Raw genomic sequence first — 20732 nt, 5'->3', positions numbered from 1 at the left:
TGTACTGTGTATCGGTATTACTGGGTGTACTGGGTATCTGTATTACTGGGTGTTCTGGGTATCTATATTATTGGGTGTACTGAGTATCTGTATTACTGGGTGTACTGGGTATTGGTATTTCTAGTTGTTCTGCGTATCTGTATTACTGGGTGCTTTTGGTATCTGTATTACTGGTTGTCCTGTGTATCGGTATTACTGGGTGTATTGTGAATCCGTATTACTGGGTGTACTGTGTATCGGTATTGCTGGGTGTTCGGTGTATCGGCATTACTGGGTTTACTGGGTATCTGTATCACTGGTTGTTCTGGGTATTTTTATTACTGGGTGTACTGTTTATCGGTATTACTGGGTGTACTGGGTATCGATATTACTGGGTGTTCTGGTTATCTGTATTACTGGGTGTACTGCGGATCGCTATTACTATGTGTACTGGGCATCGGTATTACTGTGTGTTCTGTGTTTCTGTATTACTGGGTGCACTCGGTATCGATATTACGGGGTGTGCTGGTTATCGGTATTACTGGATGTACTGGGTATCGATATTACTGGGTGTTCTGGTTATTTCTATTACTGGGTGTACTGAGTATCGCTATTACTATGTGTACTGGGCATCGGTATTACTGTGTGTTCTGTGTTTCGGTATTACTGGGTGCACTCGGTATCGATATTACTTGGTGAACTGGGTATCTGTATTTCTGGGTGTTCTGGGTATCTGTATTAATGGTGTACTGTGTATCGGTATTACTGGGTGTACTTGGTATTCGTATTACTGGGTGTTCTGGGTATCTGTATTTCTTGGTGTCCAGTGTATCGGTATTACTGAGTGTACTGTGTAAAATTATTACTGGGTGTACTGGGAATCAGCATTACTCTGTGTATGGGTATTGTTTTACTGGCTGTAATGGGTATCGGTATTACTAAGTGTACTGGATATCGATATTGCTGGATGCTCTTTGTATCGTATTACTGGGTGTACTGTTTATCCATATTACTGGGTGCACTGGATATCCATATTACTTGGTGTCCTGGGTATCTGTATTACTGGGTGTACTGGGTATCGGTATTACTGGGTCTTCTAGGTATCAGTATTTCTGGGTGTTCTGGGCATTGGTATTACAGGTGTACTGTGTATTGGTATTACTGGTGCATTGGGGATCAGTATTACTGGGTGTTCAGAGTAGCTGTATTACTAGGTTTACGGTGTAACTTATTACTGGGTGTTCTGCTTAACGTTATTACTGAGTGTTCTGTGTATCGGTATTACTTGGTGTACTGTGTAACCTTATTGCTGGATGTACTGGGTATCGGTATTACTGTGTAACATTATTACTGGTTGTTCTGGGAATTGATAATACTGGATGTACTGGGTATTGTTATTACTGGGTGTACTGGATATCGATATTGCTGGGTGCTCTGTGTATCGTATTACTGAGTGGACTGTTAACCGCATTACTGGATAGACTGGGTATCTGTATGACTGGGTGTTCTGGGTATCTATATTATTGGGTGTACTGAGTATCTGTATTACTGGGTGCTTTTGGTATCTGTATTACTGGTTGTCCTGTGTATCGGTATTACTGGGTGTATTGCGTAGCCGTATTACTGGGTGTACTGTGTATCGGTATTGCTGGGTGTTCGGTGTATCGGTATTACTGGGTGTACTGGGTATCTGCATCACTGGATGTTCTGGGTATTTGTATTACTGGGTGTACTGTTTATCGGTATTACTGGGTGTACTGGGTATTGGTATTTCTAGTTGTTCTGCGTATCTGTATTACTGGGTGCTTTTGGTATCTGTATTACTGGTTGTCCTGTGTATCGGTATTACTGGGAGTATTGCGTATCCGTATTACTGGGTGTACTGTGTATCGGTATTGCTGGGTGTTCGGTGTATCGGTATTACTGCGTGTACTGGGTATCTGCATCACTGGATGTTCTGGGTATTTGTATTACTGGGTGTACTGTTTATCGGTATTACTGGGTGTACTGGGTATGGATATTACTGGGTGTTCTGGTTATCTGAATTACTGGGTATACTGCGTATCGATATTACTATGTGTACTGGGCATCGGTATTACTGTGTATTCTGTGTTTCGGTATTACTGGGTGCACTCGGTATTGATATTACGGGGTGTTCTGGGTATCGATATTACTGGATGTACTGGGTGTCGATATTATTGGGTGTATTGTGTATCTGTATTACTGGGTGTAGTGGGTATTGGTATTACTAGTTTTTCTGTGTATCTGTATTACTGGGTGCTTTTGGCATCTGTATTACTGGTTGTCCTGTGTATCGGTATAACTGGGTGTACTGGGTATCCGTATTACTGGGTGTACTGTGTATCGGTATTGCTGGGTGTTTGGTGTATCGGTGTTACTGGGTGTACTGGGTATCTGTATTACTGGGTGTTCTGGGTATCTATATTACTGGGTGTAGTGTGTATCGGTATTAATGGGTGTACTGGGTATCGATATTACTATGTGTACTGGGCATCGGTATTACTGTGTGTTCTGTGTTTCGGTATTACTAGGTGCACTCGGTATCAATATTACTGGGTGTTCTGGCTATCTGTATTACTGGGTCTAGTGTGTACCGGTATTACTTGGTGAACTGGGTATCTGTATTACTGGGTGTTCTGGGTATCTGTATTATTGGTGTACTGTGTATCGGTATTACTGGGTGTACTGGGAATTGTTATTACTGGGTATTCTGGGTATCTGTATTTCTGGGTGTCCTGTGTATCGGTATTACTGGGTGTTCGGGAGATCAATATTACTGCGTGTAATGTGTATCGGTAGTACTGGGTCTTCTCGTTATCGGTATTACTGGATATTTTGTGTATCTGCATTACTTCGTGTATGGTGTAACTTTATTACTGGGTGTTCTGTGTAATGTTATTACTGATTTTTCTGTGCATCGATATTACTGCGTGTACTGTGTAACCTTATTACTGGGTGTACTGTTTAACGTTATTACTGAGTGTTCTGTGTATCGGTATTACTTGGTGTACTGTATAACCTTATTGCTGGATTTACTGGGTATCGGTATTACTGGGTGTATAGTGTAACATTATTACTGGTTGTTCTGGGAATTGGTAATACTGGGTGTACTGGGTATTGGTATTACTGGGTGCACTGGATATCGATATTGCTGGGTGCTCTGTGTATCGTATTACTGAGTGGACTGTTAACCGCATTACTGGATAGACTGGGTATCTGTATTACTGGGTGTTCTGGGTATCTATATTATTGGGTGTACTGAGTATCTGTATTACTGGGTGTACTGGGTATTCGTATTTCTAGTGGTTCTGCGTATCTGTATTACTGGGTGCTTTTGGTATCTGTATTACTGGTTGTGCTGTGTATCGGTATTACTGGGTGTATTGCGTATCCGTAGTACTGGGTGTACTGTGTATCGGTATTGCTGGGTGTTCGGTGTATCGGTATTACTGGGTGTACTGGGTATCTGTATCACTGGATGTTCTGGGTATTTGTATTACTGGGTGTACTGTTTATTGGTATTACTGGGTGTACTGGGTATCGATATTACTGGGTGTTCTGGTTATCTGTATTACTGGGTGTACTGCGTATCGCTATTACTATGTGTACTGGGCATCGGTATTACTGTGTATTCTGTGTTTCGGTATTACTGGGTGCACTCGGTATTGATATTACGAGGTGTTCTGTGTATCGGTATTAGTGGATGTACTGGGTATCGATATTATTGGGTGTACTGTGTATCTGTATTACTGGGTGTAGTGGGTATTGGTATTACTAGTTTTTCTGCATATCTGTATTACTGGGTGCTTTTGGTATCTGTATTACTGGTTGTCCTGTGTATCGGTATAACTGTGTGTACTGGGTATCCGTATTACTGGGTGTTCTGGTAATCTATATTACTGGGTGTAGTGTGTATCGGCATTACTTGGTGAACTGGGTATCTGTATTACTGGGTGTTCTGGGTATCTATATTACTGGGTGTGGTGTGTATCGGTATTACTGGGTGTACTGGGTATCGATATTACTATGTGTACTGGGCATCGGTATTACTGGGTCTTCTAAGTATCGGTATTTCTGGGTGTTCTGGGCATTGGTATTAGAGGTGTACTGTGTATCAGTATTACTGGTGCATTGGGGATCAGTATTACTGGGTGTTCTGAGTAGCTGTATTACTAGGTTTACGGTGTAACTTATTACTGGGTGTTCTGTTTAACGTTATTACTGAGTGTTCTGTGTATCGGTATTACTTGGTGTACTGTATAACCTTATTGCTGGATTTACTGGGTATCGGTATTACTGGGTGTATAGTGTAACATTATTACTGGTTGTTCTGGGAATTGGTAATACTGGGTGTACTGGGTATTGGTATTACTGGGTGCACTGGATATCGATATTGCTGGGTGCTCTGTGTATCGTATTACTGAGTGGACTGTTAACCGCATTACTGGATAGACTGGGTATCTGTATTACTGGGTGTTCTGGGTATCTATATTATTGGGTGTACTGAGTATCTGTATTACTGGGTGTACTGGGTATTCGTATTTCTAGTTGTTCTGCGTATCTGTATTACTGGGTGCTTTTGGTATCTGTATTACTGGTTGTGCTGTGTATCGGTATTACTGGGTGTATTGCGTATCCGTAGTACTGGGTGTACTGTGTATCGGTATTGCTGGGTGTTCGGTGTATCGGTATTACTGGGTGTACTGGGTATCTGTATCACTGGATGTTCTGGGTATTTGTATTACTGGGTGTACTGTTTATTGGTATTACTGGGTGTACTGGGTATCGATATTACTGGGTGTTCTGGTTATCTGTATTACTGGGTGTACTGCGTATCGCTATTACTATGTGTACTGGGCATCGGTATTACTGTGTATTCTGTGTTTCGGTATTACTGGGTGCACTCGGTATTGATATTACGAGGTGTTCTGTGTATCGGTATTAGTGGATGTACTGGGTATCGATATTATTGGGTGTACTGTGTATCTGTATTACTGGGTGTAGTGGGTATTGGTATTACTAGTTTTTCTGCATATCTGTATTACTGGGTGCTTTTGGTATCTGTATTACTGGTTGTCCTGTGTATCGGTATAACTGTGTGTACTGGGTATCCGTATTACTGGGTGTTCTGGTAATCTATATTACTGGGTGTAGTGTGTATCGGCATTACTTGGTGAACTGGGTATCTGTATTACTGGGTGTTCTGGGTATCTATATTACTGGGTGTGGTGTGTATCGGTATTACTGGGTGTACTGGGTATCGATATTACTATGTGTACTGGGCATCGGTATTACTGTGTGTTCTGTGTTTCGGTATTACTAGGTGCACTCGGTATCAATATTACTGGGTGTTCTGGCTATCTGTATTACTGGGTGTAGTGTGTACCGGTATTACTTGGTGAACTGGGTATCTGTATTACTGGGTGTTCTGGGTATCTGTATTATTGGTGTACTGTGTATCGGTATTACTGGGTGTACTGGGAATTGTTATTACTGGGTATTCTGGGTATCTGTATTTCTGGGTGTCCTGTGTATCGGTATTACTGGGTGTTCGGGAGATCAATATTACTGCGTTTACTGTGTATCGGCATTACTGGGTATACTGGGTATCTGTATCACTGGTTGTTCTGGGTATTTGTATTACTGGGTGTACTGTTTAGCGGTATTACTGGGTGTACTGGGTATCGATATTACTGGGTGTTCTGGTTATCTGTATTACTGGGTGTACTGCGGATCGCTATTACGATGTGTACTGGGCTTCGGTATTACTGTGTGTTCTGTGTTTCGGTATTACTGGGTGCACTCGGTATCGATATTACGGGGTGTTCTGGGTTTCGTTATCACTGGATGTACTGGGTATCGATATTACTGGGTGTTCTGGTTATTTGTATTACTGGGTGTACTGCGTATCGCTATTACTATGTATACTGGGCATCGGTATTACTGTGTGTTCTGTGTTTCGGTATTACTGGGTGCACTCGGTATCTGTATTACTGGGTGTACTGGGTATCTGTATTATTGGGTGTTCTGGTAATCTATATTACTGGGTGTAGTGTGTATCGGTATTACTTGGTGAACTGGGTATCTGTATTTCTGGGTGTTCTGGGTATCTGTATTAATGGTGTACTGTGTATCGGTATTACTGGGTGTACTGGGAATTGTTATTACTGGGTATTCTGGGTATCTGTATTTCTGGGTGTCCTGTGTATCGGTATTACTGGGTGTTCGGGATATCAATATTACTGCGTGTACTGTGTATCGGTAGTACTGGGTCTTCTCGGTATCGGTATTACTGGATATTTTGGGTATCTGCATTACTTCGTGTATGGTGTAACATTATTACTGGGTGTTCTGTGTAATGTTATTACTGATCTTTCTGTGGATCGATATTACTGCGTAAACTGTGTAACCTTATTCCTGGGTGTACTGAGTATTGATATTACTGTGTGTACTGTTCAACATTATTACTGCGTGTACTGTGAATCAGTATTACAGGGTGTACTGTGTATCAGTATTACTGGGTGTACTGTGTAACATTATTACTGGGTGTACTGGGAATCAGCATTACTCGGTGTATGGGTATAGGTTTTACTGGTTGTACTGGGTATCGGTATTACTAAGTGTACTGGATATCGATATTGCTGGATGCTCTGTGTATCGTATTACTGCGTGTACTGTTTATCCATATTACTGGGTGCACTGGATATCGATATTACTTGGTGTCCTGGGTATCTGTATTACTGGGTGTACTGGGTATCGGTATTACTGGGTCTTCTAAGCATCGGTATTTCTGGGTGTTCTGGGCATTGGTATTACAGGTGTACTGTGTATCGGTATTACTGGTGCATTGGGGATCAGTATTACTGGGTGTTCTGAGTAGCTGTATTACTAGGTTTACGGTGTAACTTATTACTGGGTGTTCTGTTTAATGTTATTACTGAGTGTTCTGTGTATCGGTATTACTTGGTGTACTGTATAACCTTATTGCTGGATTTACTGGGTATCGGTATTACTGGGTGTATAGTGTAACATTATTACTGGTTGTTCTGGGAATTGGTAATACTGGGTGTACTGGGTATTGGTATTACTGGGTGCACTGGATATCGATATTGCTGGGTGCTCTGTGTATCGTATTACTGAGTGGACTGTTAACCGCATTACTGGATAGACTGGGTATCTGTATTACTGGGTGTTCTGGGTATGTATATTATAGGGTGTACTGAGTATCTGTATTACTGGGTGTACTGGGTATTGGTATTTCTAGTTGTTCTGCGTATCTGTATTACTGGGTGCTTTTGGTATCTGCATTACTGGTTGTGCTGTGTATCGGTATTACTGGGTGTATTGCGTATCCGTAGTACTGGGTGTACTGTGTATCGGTATTGCTGGGTGTTCGGTGTATCGGTATTACTGGGTGTACTGGGTATCTGTATTACTGGATGTTCTGGGTATTTGTATTACTGGGTGTACTGTTTATCGGTATTACTGGGTGTACTGGGTATCGATATTACTGGGTGTTCTGGTTATCTGTATTACTGGGTGTACTGCGTATCGCCATTACTATGTGTACTGGGCATCGGTATTACTGTGTATTCTGTGTTTCGGTATTACTGGGTGCACTCGGTATTGATATTACGGGGTGTTCTGGGTATCGGTATTACTGGATGTACTGGGTATCCATATTATTGGGTGTTCTGTGTATCAGTATTACTGGGTGTAGTGGGTATTGGTATTACTAGTTTTTCTGCGTATCTGTATTACTGGGTGCTTTTGGTATCTGTATTACTGATTGTCCTGTGTATCGGTATAACTGGGTGTACTGGGTATCCGTATTACTGGGTGTACTGTGTATCGGTATTGCTGGGTGTTTGGTGTATCGGTGTTACTGGGTGTACTGGGTATCTGTATTACTGGGTGTTCTGGGTATCTATATTACTGGGTGTAGTGTGTATCGGTATTACTGGGTGTACTGGGTATCGATATTACTATGTATACTGGGCATCGGTATTACTGTGTGTTCTGTGTTTCGGTATTACTAGGTGCACTCGGTATCAATATTACTAGGTGTTCTGGCTATCTGTATTACTGGGTGTAGTGTGTACCGGTATTACTTGGTGAACTGGGTATCTGTATTACTGGGTGTTCTGGGTATCTGTATTATTGGTGTACTGTGTATCGGTATTACAGGGTGTACTGGGAATTGTTATTACTCGGTATTCTGGGTATCTGTATTTCTGGGTGTCCTGTGTATCGGTATTACTGGGTGTTCGGGAGATCGATATTACTGCATGTACTGTGTATCGGTAGTACTGGGTCTACTCGGTATCGGTATTACTGGATATTTTGGGTATCTGCATTACTTCGTGTATGGTGTAACTTTATTACTGGGTGTTCTGTGTAATGTTATTACTGATTTTTCTGTGCATCGATATTACTGCGTGTATTGTGTAACCTTATTACTGGGTGTACTGTGTATTGGTATTACTGTGTGTACTGTTCAACATTATTACTGCGTGTACTGTGAATCAGTATTAAAGGGTGTACTGTGTATCGGTATTACTGGGTGTACTGTGTAACATTATTACTGGGTGTACTGGGAATCAGCATTACTCGGTGTATGGGTATTGGTTTTACTGGCTGTACTGGGTATCGGTATTACTAAGTGTACTGGATATCGATATTGCTGGATGCTCTGTGTATCGTATTACTGGGTGTACTATTTATCCATATTACTGGGTCCACTGGATATCGATATTACTTGGTGTCCTGGGTATCTGTATTACTGGGTGTACTGGGTATCGGTATTACTGGGTGTATAGTGTAACATTATTACTAGTTGTTCTGGAAATTGGTAATACTGGGTGTACTGGGTATCGGTTTTACTGGGTGTACTGTGTATCGGTATTACTGGGTGTACTGGATATCGACATTGCTGGGTGCTCAGTGTATCGTATTACTGGGTGGACTGTTAACCGCATTACTGGGTGGACTGGGCATCTGTATGACTGGGTGTTCTGGGCATCTATATTACTGGATGTACTGTGTATCGGTATAACTGTGTGTACTGGGTATCTGTATTACTGGTTGTCCTGTGTATCGGTATTACTGGGTGTATTGCGAATCCGTATTACTGGGTGTACTGTGGATCGGTATTGCTGGGTGTTCGGTGTATTGGTATTACTTGGTGTACTGGGTATCTATATCACTGGTTGTTCTGGGTATATGTATTACTGGGTGTACTGTTTATCGTTATTACTGGGTGTACTGGGTATCGATATTACTGGGTGTTCTGGTTACCTGTATTACTGGGTGTACTGCGTATCGCTATTACTATGTGTACTGTGCATAAGTATTACTGTATATTATGTGTTTCGGTATTACTGGGTGCACTCGGTATCAATATTACTTGGTGTTCTGGGTATTTGTATTACTGGGTGTTCTGGGTATCTATATTACTGGGTGTAGTGTGTACCGGTATTACTTGCTGAACTGGGTATCTGTATTACTGGGTGTTCTGGGTATCTGTATTATTGGTGTACTGTGTATCGGTATTACTGGGTATACTGGGAATTGTTATTACTGGGTATTCTGGGTATCTGTATTTCTGGGAGTCCTGTGTATCGTTATTACTGGGTGTTCGGGAGATCAGTATTACTGCGTGTACTGTGTATCGGTAGTACTGGGTCTTCTCGGTATCGGTATTTCTGGATATTTTGGGTATCTGCATTACTTCGTGTATGCTGTAACTTTACTACTGGGTGATCTGTGTAATGTTATAACTGATTTTTCTGTGCATCGATATTACTGCGTGTACTGTGTAACCTTATTACTGGGTGTACTGTGTATTGGTATTACTGTGTGTACTGTTCAACATTATTACTACGTGTACTGTGAATAAGTATTACAGGGTGTACTGTGTATCGGTATTACTGGGTGTACTGTCTAAAATTATTACTGGGTGTACTGGGAATCAGCATTACTCGGTGTATGGGTATTGGTTTTACTGGCTGTACTGGGTATCGGTATTACTAAGTGTAATGGATATCGATATTGCTGGATGCTCTGTGTATCGTATTACTGGGTGTACTGTTTATCCATATTACAGGGTGCACGGGATATCGATATTACTTGGTGTCCTGGGTATCTGTATTACTGGGTGTACTGGGTATCGGTATTACTGGGTCTTCTCGGTATAGGTATTTCTGGGTGTTCTGGGCATTGGTATTACAGGTGTACTGTGTATCGGTATTACTGGTGCATTGTGGATCAGTATTACTGGGTGTTCTGAGTAGCTGTATTACTAGGTTAACGGTGTAACTTATTACTGTGTGGTCTGTTTAACGTTATTACTGAGTGTTCTGTATATCGGTATTACTTAGTGTACCGTGTAACCTTATTGCTGGATGTACTGGGTATCGATAATATTGGGTGTACTGTGTATCTGTATTACTGGGTGTAGTGGGTATTGGTATTACTAGTTTTTCTGCGTATCTGTATTACTGGGTGCTTTTGGTATCTGTATTACTGGTTGTCCTGTGTATCGGTATTACTGGGTGTACTGGGTATCCGTATTACTGGGTGTACTGTGTATCAGTATTGCTGGGTGTTTGGTGTATCGATGTTACTGGGTGTACTGGGTATCTGTATTACTGGGTGTTCTGGGTATCTATATTACTGGGTGTAGTGTGTATCGGTATTACTGGGTGTACTGGGTATCGATATTACTATGTGTACTGGGCATCGGTATTACTGTGTGTTCTGTGTTTCGGTATTACTAGGTGCACGCGGTATACAATATTACTGGGTGTTCTGGCTATCTGTATTACTGGGTGTAGTGTGTACCAGTATTACTTGGTGAACTGGGTATCTGTATTACTGTGTGTTCTGGGTAGCTGTATTATTGGTGTACTGTGTTTCGGTATAACTGGGTGTACTGGGAATTGTTATTACTGGGTATTCTGGGTATCTGTATTTCTGGGTGTCCTGTGTATCGGTATTACTGGGTGTTCGGGAGATCAATATTACTGCGTGTACTGTGTATCGGTAGTACTGGGTCTTCTCGGTATCGGTATTACTGGATATTTTGGGTATCTGCATTACTTCGTGTATGGTGTAACTTTATTACTCGGTGTTCTGTGTAATGTTATTACTGATTTTTCTGTGCATCGATATTACTGCGTATACTGTGTAACCTTATTATTGGGTATACTGTGTATTGGTATTACTGTGTGTACTGTTCAACATTATTACAGGGTGTACTGTGTATCGGTATTACTGGGTGTACTGTGTAACATTATTACTGGGTGTACTGGGAATCAGCATTACTCAGTGTATGGGTATTGGTTTTACTGGCTGTACTGCGTATCGGTATTACTAAGTGTACTGGATATCGATATTGCTGGATGCTCTGTGTATCGTATTACTGGGTGTACTTGGTATCGGTATTACTGGGTCTTCTAGGTATCAGTATTTCTGGGTGTTCTGGGCATTGGTATTACAGGTGTACTGTGTTTCGGTATTACTGGTGCATTGGGGATCAGTGTTACTGGGTGTTCTGAGTAGCTGTATTACTAGGTTTACGGTGTACCTGATTACTGGGTGTTCTGTTTAACGTTATTACTGAGTGTTCTGTGTATCGGTATTAATTGGTGTACTGTGTAACCTTATTGCTGGATGTACTGGGTATTACTGGGTGTATAGTGTAACATTATTACTGGTTGTTCTGGGAATTGCTAATATTGGGTGTACGGGGTATTGGTATTACTGGGTGTACTGGATATTGATATTGCTGGGTGCTCTGTGTATCGTATTACTGAGTGGACTGTTAACTGCATTACTGGATAGACTGGGTATCTGAATGACTGGGTGTTCTGGGTATCTATATTACTGGATGTACTGTGTATCGGTATTACTGGGTGTACTGGGTATCTGTATTACTGGGTGTTCTGGGTATCTATATTATTGGGTGTACTGAGTATCTGTATTACTGGGTGTACTGGGTATTGGTATTTCTAGTTGTTCTGCGTATCTGTATTACTGGGTGCTTTTGGTATCTGTATTACTGGTTGTCCTGTGTATCGGTATTACTGGGTGTATTGTGAATCCGTATTACTGGGTGTACTGTGTATCGGTATTGCTGGGTGTTCGGTGTATCGGCATTACTGGGTTTACTGGGTATCTGTATCACTGGTTGTTCTGGGTATTTTTATTACTGGGTGTACTGTTTATCGGTATTACTGGGTGTACTGGGTATCGATATTACTGGGTGTTCTGGTTATCTGTATTACTGGGTGTACTGCGGATCGCTATTACTATGTGTACTGGGCATCGGTATTACTGTGTGTTCTGTGTTTCTGTATTACTGGGTGCACTCGGTATCGATATTACGGGGTGTGCTGGTTATCGGTATTACTGGATGTACTGGGTATCGATATTACTGGGTGTTCTGGTTATTTCTATTACTGGGTGTACTGAGTATCGCTATTACTATGTGTACTGGGCATCGGTATTACTGTGTGTTCTGTGTTTCGGTATTACTGGGTGCACTCGGTATCGATATTACTTGGTGAACTGGGTATCTGTATTTCTGGGTGTTCTGGGTATCTGTATTAATGGTGTACTGTGTATCGGTATTACTGGGTGTACTTGGTATTCGTATTACTGGGTGTTCTGGGTATCTGTATTTCTTGGTGTCCAGTGTATCGGTATTACTGAGTGTACTGTGTAAAATTATTACTGGGTGTACTGGGAATCAGCATTACTCTGTGTATGGGTATTGTTTTACTGGCTGTAATGGGTATCGGTATTACTAAGTGTACTGGATATCGATATTGCTGGATGCTCTTTGTATCGTATTACTGGGTGTACTGTTTATCCATATTACTGGGTGCACTGGATATCCATATTACTTGGTGTCCTGGGTATCTGTATTACTGGGTGTACTGGGTATCGGTATTACTGGGTCTTCTAGGTATCAGTATTTCTGGGTGTTCTGGGCATTGGTATTACAGGTGTACTGTGTATTGGTATTACTGGTGCATTGGGGATCAGTATTACTGGGTGTTCAGAGTAGCTGTATTACTAGGTTTACGGTGTAACTTATTACTGGGTGTTCTGCTTAACGTTATTACTGAGTGTTCTGTGTATCGGTATTACTTGGTGTACTGTGTAACCTTATTGCTGGATGTACTGGGTATCGGTATTACTGTGTAACATTATTACTGGTTGTTCTGGGAATTGATAATACTGGATGTACTGGGTATTGTTATTACTGGGTGTACTGGATATCGATATTGCTGGGTGCTCTGTGTATCGTATTACTGAGTGGACTGTTAACCGCATTACTGGATAGACTGGGTATCTGTATGACTGGGTGTTCTGGGTATCTATATTATTGGGTGTACTGAGTATCTGTATTACTGGGTGCTTTTGGTATCTGTATTACTGGTTGTCCTGTGTATCGGTATTACTGGGTGTATTGCGTAGCCGTATTACTGGGTGTACTGTGTATCGGTATTGCTGGGTGTTCGGTGTATCGGTATTACTGGGTGTACTGGGTATCTGCATCACTGGATGTTCTGGGTATTTGTATTACTGGGTGTACTGTTTATCGGTATTACTGGGTGTACTGGGTATTGGTATTTCTAGTTGTTCTGCGTATCTGTATTACTGGGTGCTTTTGGTATCTGTATTACTGGTTGTCCTGTGTATCGGTATTACTGGGAGTATTGCGTATCCGTATTACTGGGTGTACTGTGTATCGGTATTGCTGGGTGTTCGGTGTATCGGTATTACTGCGTGTACTGGGTATCTGCATCACTGGATGTTCTGGGTATTTGTATTACTGGGTGTACTGTTTATCGGTATTACTGGGTGTACTGGGTATGGATATTACTGGGTGTTCTGGTTATCTGAATTACTGGGTATACTGCGTATCGATATTACTATGTGTACTGGGCATCGGTATTACTGTGTATTCTGTGTTTCGGTATTACTGGGTGCACTCGGTATTGATATTACGGGGTGTTCTGGGTATCGATATTACTGGATGTACTGGGTGTCGATATTATTGGGTGTATTGTGTATCTGTATTACTGGGTGTAGTGGGTATTGGTATTACTAGTTTTTCTGTGTATCTGTATTACTGGGTGCTTTTGGCATCTGTATTACTGGTTGTCCTGTGTATCGGTATAACTGGGTGTACTGGGTATCCGTATTACTGGGTGTACTGTGTATCGGTATTGCTGGGTGTTTGGTGTATCGGTGTTACTGGGTGTACTGGGTATCTGTATTACTGGGTGTTCTGGGTATCTATATTACTGGGTGTAGTGTGTATCGGTATTAATGGGTGTACTGGGTATCGATATTACTATGTGTACTGGGCATCGGTATTACTGTGTGTTCTGTGTTTCGGTATTACTAGGTGCACTCGGTATCAATATTACTGGGTGTTCTGGCTATCTGTATTACTGGGTCTAGTGTGTACCGGTATTACTTGGTGAACTGGGTATCTGTATTACTGGGTGTTCTGGGTATCTGTATTATTGGTGTACTGTGTATCGGTATTACTGGGTGTACTGGGAATTGTTATTACTGGGTATTCTGGGTATCTGTATTTCTGGGTGTCCTGTGTATCGGTATTACTGGGTGTTCGGGAGATCAATATTACTGCGTGTAATGTGTATCGGTAGTACTGGGTCTTCTCGTTATCGGTATTACTGGATATTTTGTGTATCTGCATTACTTCGTGTATGGTGTAACTTTATTACTGGGTGTTCTGTGTAATGTTATTACTGATTTTTCTGTGCATCGATATTACTGCGTGTACTGTGTAACCTTATTACTGGGTGTACTGATTATTGGTATTACTTTGTGTACTGTTCAACATTATTACTGCGTGTACTGTGAATCAGTATTACAGGGTGTACTGTGTTTCGGTATTACTGGGTGTACTGTGTAACATTATTACTGGGTATACTGGGAATCAGCATTACTCGGTGTATGGGTATTGGTTTTACTGGCTGTACTGGGTATCGGTATTACTAAGTGTACTGGATATCGATATTGCTGGATGCTCTGTGTATCGTATTACTGGGTGTACTGTTTATCCATATTAGTGGGTGCACTGGATATCGATATTACTTGGTGTCCTGGGTATTTGTATTACTGGGTGTACTGGGTATCGGTATTACTGGGTCTTCTAAGTATCGGTATTTCTGGGTGTTCTGGGCATTGGTATTAGAGGTGTACTGTGTATCAGTATTACTGGTGCATTGGGGATCAGTATTACTGGGTGTTCTGAGTAGCTGTATTACTAGGTTTACGGTGTAACTTATTACTGGGTGTTCTGTTTAACGTTATTACTGAGTGTTCTGTGTATCGGTATTACTTGGTGTACTGTATAACCTTATTGCTGGATTTACTGGGTATCGGTATTACTGGGTGTATAGTGTAACATTATTACTGGTTGTTCTGGGAATTGGTAATACTGGGTGTACTGGGTATTGGTATTACTGGGTGCACTGGATATCGATATTGCTGGGCGCTCTGTGTATCGTATTACTGAGTGGACTGTTAACCGCATTACTGGATAGACTGGGTATCTGTATTACTGGGTGTTCTGGGTATCTATATTATTGGGTGTACTGAGTATCTGTATTACTGGGTGTACTGGGTATTCGTATTTCTAGTTGTTCTGCGTATCTGTATTACTGGGTGGTTTTGGTATCTGTATTACTGGTTGTGCTGTGTATCGGTATTACTGGGTGTATTGCGTATCCGTAGTACTGGGTGTACTGTGTATCGGTATTGCTGGGTGTTCGGTGTATCGGTATTACTGGGTGTACTGGGTATCTGTATCACTGGATGTTCTGGGTATTTGTATTACTGGGTGTACTGTTTATTGGTATTACTGGGTGTACTGGGTATCGATATTACTGGGTGTTCTGGTTATCTGTATTACTGGGTGTACTGCGTATCGCTATTACTATGTGTACTGGGCATCGGTATTACTGTGTATTCTGTGTTTCGGTATTACTGGGTGCACTCGGTATTGATATTACGAGGTGTTCTGTGTATCGGTATTAGTGGATGTACTGGGTATCGATATTATTGGGTGTACTGTGTATCTGTATTACTGGGTGTAGTGGGTATTGGTATTACTAGTTTTTCTGCATATCTGTATTACTGGGTGCTTTTGGTATCTGTATTACTGGTTGTCCTGTGTATCGGTATAACTGTGTGTACTGGGTATCCGTATTACTGGGTGTTCTGGTAATCTATATTACTGGGTGTAGTGTGTATCGGCATTACTTGGTGAACTGGGTATCTGTATTACTGGGTGTTCTGGGTATCTATATTACTGGGTGTGGTGTGTATCGGTATTACTGGGTGTACTGGGTATCGATATTACTATGTGTACTGGGCATCGGTATTACTGTGTGTTCTGTGTTTCGGTATTACTAGGTGCACTCGGTATCAATATTACTGGGTGTTCTGGCTATCTGTATTACTGGGTGTAGTGTGTACCGGTATTACTTGGTGAACTGGGTATCTGTATTACTGGGTGTTCTGGGTATCTGTATTATTGGTGTACTGTGTATCGGTATTACTGGGTGTACTGGGAATTGTTATTACTGGGTATTCTGGGTATCTGTATTTCTGGGTGTCCTGTGTATCGGTATTACTGGGTGTTCGGGAGATCAATATTACTGCGTTTACTGTGTATCGGCATTACTGGGTATACTGGGTATCTGTATCACTGGTTGTTCTGGGTATTTGTATTACTGGGTGTACTGTTTAGCGGTATTACTGGGTGTACTGGGTATCGATATTACTGGGTGTTCTGGTTATCTGTATTACTGGGTGTACTGCGGATCGCTATTACGATGTGTACTGGGCTTCGGTATTACTGTGTGTTCTGTGTTTCGGTATTACTGGGTGCACTCGGTATCGATATTACGGGGTGTTCTGGGTTTCGTTATCACTGGATGTACTGGGTATCGATATTACTGGGTGTTCTGGTTATTTGTATTACTGGGTGTACTGCGTATCGCTATTACTATGTATACTGGGCATCGGTATTACTGTGTGTTCTGTGTTTCGGTATTACTGGGTGCACTCGGTATCTGTATTACTGGGTGTACTGGGTATCTGTATTATTGGGTGTTCTGGTAATCTATATTACTGGGTGTAGTGTGTATCGGTATTACTTGGTGAACTGGGTATCTGTATTTCTGGGTGTTCTGGGTATCTGTATTAATGGTGTACTGTGTATCGGTATTACTGGGTGTACTGGGAATTGTTATTACTGGGTATTCTGGGTATCTGTATTTCTGGGTGTCCTGTGTATCGGTATTACTGGGTGTTCGGGATATCAATATTACTGCGTGTACTGTGTATCGGTAGTACTGGGTCTTCTCGGTATCGGTATTACTGGATATTTTGGGTATCTGCATTACTTCGTGTATGGTGTAACATTATTACTGGGTGTTCTGTGTAATGTTATTACTGATCTTTCTGTGGATCGATATTACTGCGTAAACTGTGTAACCTTATTCCTGGGTGTACTGAGTATTGATATTACTGTGTGTACTGTTCAACATTATTACTGCGTGTACTGTGAATCAGTATTACAGGGTGTACTGTGTATCAGTATTACTGGGTGTACTGTGTAACATTATTACTGGGTGTACTGGGAATCAGCATTACTCGGTGTATGGGTATAGGTTTTACTGGTTGTACTGGGTATCGGTATTACTAAGTGTACTGGATATCGATATTGCTGGATGCTCTGTGTATCGTATTACTGCGTGTACTGTTTATCCATATTACTGGGTGCACTGGATATCGATATTACTTGGTGTCCTGGGTATCTGTATTACTGGGTGTACTGGGTATCGGTATTACTGGGTCTTCTAAGCATCGGTATTTCTGGGTGTTCTGGGCATTGGTATTACAGGTGTACTGTGTATCGGTATTACTGGTGCATTGGGGATCAGTATTACTGGGTGTTCTGAGTAGCTGTATTACTAGGTTTACGGTGTAACTTATTACTGGGTGTTCTGTTTAATGTTATTACTGAGTGTTCTGTGTATCGGTATTACTTGGTGTACTGTATAACCTTATTGCTGGATTTACTGGGTATCGGTATTACTGGGTGTATAGTGTAACATTATTACTGGTTGTTCTGGGAATTGGTAATACTGGGTGTACTGGGTATTGGTATTACTGGGTGCACTGGATATCGATATTGCTGGGTGCTCTGTGTATCGTATTACTGAGTGGACTGTTAACCGCATTACTGGATAGACTGGGTATCTGTATTACTGGGTGTTCTGGGTATGTATATTATAGGGTGTACTGAGTATCTGTATTACTGGGTGTACTGGGTATTGGTATTTCTAGTTGTTCTGCGTATCTGTATTACTGGGTGCTTTTGGTATCTGCATTACTGGTTGTGCTGTGTATCGGTATTACTGGGTGTATTGCGTATCCGTAGTACTGGGTGTACTGTGTATCGGTATTGCTGGGTGTTCGGTGTATCGGTATTACTGGGTGTACTGGGTATCTGTATTACTGGATGTTCTGGGTATTTGTATTACTGGGTGTACTGTTTATCGGTATTACTGGGTGTACTGGGTATCGATATTACTGGGTGTTCTGGTTATCTGTATTACTGGGTGTACTGCGTATCGCCATTACTATGTGTACTGGGCATCGGTATTACTGTGTATTCTGTGTTTCGGTATTACTGGGTGCACTCGGTATTGATATTACGGGGTGTTCTGGGTATCGGTATTACTGGATGTACTGGGTATCCATATTATTGGGTGTTCTGTGTATCAGTATTACTGGGTGTAGTGGGTATTGGTATTACTAGTTTTTCTGCGTATCTGTATTACTGGGTGCTTTTGGTATCTGTATTACTGATTGTCCTGTGTATCGGTATAACTGGGTGTACTGGGTATCCGTATTACTGGGTGTACTGTGTATCGGTATTGCTGGGTGTTTGGTGTATCGGTGTTACTGGGTGTACTGGGTATCTGTATTACTGGGTGTTCTGGGTATCTATATTACTGGGTGTAGTGTGTATCGGTATTACTGGGTGTACTGGGTATCGATATTACTATGTATACTGGGCATCGGTATTACTGTGTGTTCTGTGTTTCGGTATTACTAGGTGCACTCGGTATCAATATTACTAGGTGTTCTGGCTATCTGTATTACTGGGTGTAGTGTGTACCGGTATTACTTGGTGAACTGGGTATCTGTATTACTGGGTGTTCTGGGTATCTGTATTATTGGTGTACTGTGTATCGGTATTACTGGGTGTACTGGGAATTGTTATTACTCGGTATTCTGGGTATCTGTATTTCTGGGTGTCCTGTGTATCGGTATTACTGGGTGTTCGGGAGATCGATATTACTGCATGTACTGTGTATCGGTAGTACTGGGTCTACTCGGTATCGGTATTACTGGATATTTTGGGTATCTGCATTACTTCGTGTATGGTGTAACTTTATTACTGGGTGTTCTGTGTAATGTTATTACTGATTTTTCTGTGCATCGATATTACTGCGTGTATTGTGTAACCTTATTACTGGGTGTACTGTGTATTGGTATTACTGTGTGTACTGTTCAACATTATTACTGCGTGTACTGTGAATCAGTATTAAAGGGTGTACTGTGTATCGGTATTACTGGGTGTACTGTGTAACATTATTACTGGGTGTACTGGGAATCAGCATTACTCGGTGTATGGGTATTGGTTTTACTGGCTGTACTGGGTATCGGTATTACTAAGTGTACTGGATATCGATATTGCTGGATGCTCTGTGTATCGTATTACTGGGTGTACTATTTATCCATATTACTGGGTCCACTGGATATCGATATTACTTGGTGTCCTGGGTATCTGTATTACTTGGTGTACTGGGTATCGGTTTTACTGGGTCTTCTAAGTATTGTTATTTCTGGGTGTTCTGGGCATTGGTATTACAGGTGTACTGTGTATCGGTATTACTGGTGCATTGGGGATCAGTATTACTGGGTGTTCTGAGTAGCTGTATTACTAGGTTTACGGTGTAACTTATTACTGGGTGTTCTGTTTAACGTTATTACTGAGTGTTCTGTGTATCAGTATTACTTGGTGTACTGTGTAACCTTATTGCTGGATGTACTGGGTATCGGTTATACTGGGTGTATAGTGTAACATTATTACTAGTTGTTCTGGGAATTGGTAATACTGGGTGTACTGGGTATTGGTATTACTGGGTGTACTGGATATCGATATTGCTGGGTGCTCTGTGTATCGTATTACTGAGTGGACTGTTAACCGCATTAATGGATAGGCTGGGTATCTGTATTACTGGGTCTTCTGGGTATCTATATTATTGGGTGTACTGAGTATCAGTATTACTGGGTGTACTGGGTATTGGTATTTCTAGTTGTTCTGCGTATCTGTATTACTGCGTGCTTTTGGTATCTGTATTTCTGGTTGTCCTGTGTATCGGTATTACTGGGTGTATTGCGTATCCGTATTACTGGGTGTACTGTGTATCGGTATTGCTGGGTGTTCAATGTATCGGCATTACTGGGTATACTGGGTATCTGTATCACTGGTTGTTCTGGGTATTTGTATTACTGGGTGTACTGTTTATCGTTATTACTGGGTGTACTGGGTATCGATATTACTGGGTGTTCTGGTTATCTGTATTACTGGGTGTACTGCG

This window comes from Narcine bancroftii, chromosome 2 (assembly GCF_036971445.1).
Source record: "Narcine bancroftii isolate sNarBan1 chromosome 2, sNarBan1.hap1, whole genome shotgun sequence".
NCBI lineage: Eukaryota > Metazoa > Chordata > Chondrichthyes > Torpediniformes > Narcinidae > Narcine > Narcine bancroftii.
The sequence above is the reverse complement of the archived record's forward strand: the minus strand, read 5'-3'. Positions refer to the sequence as shown.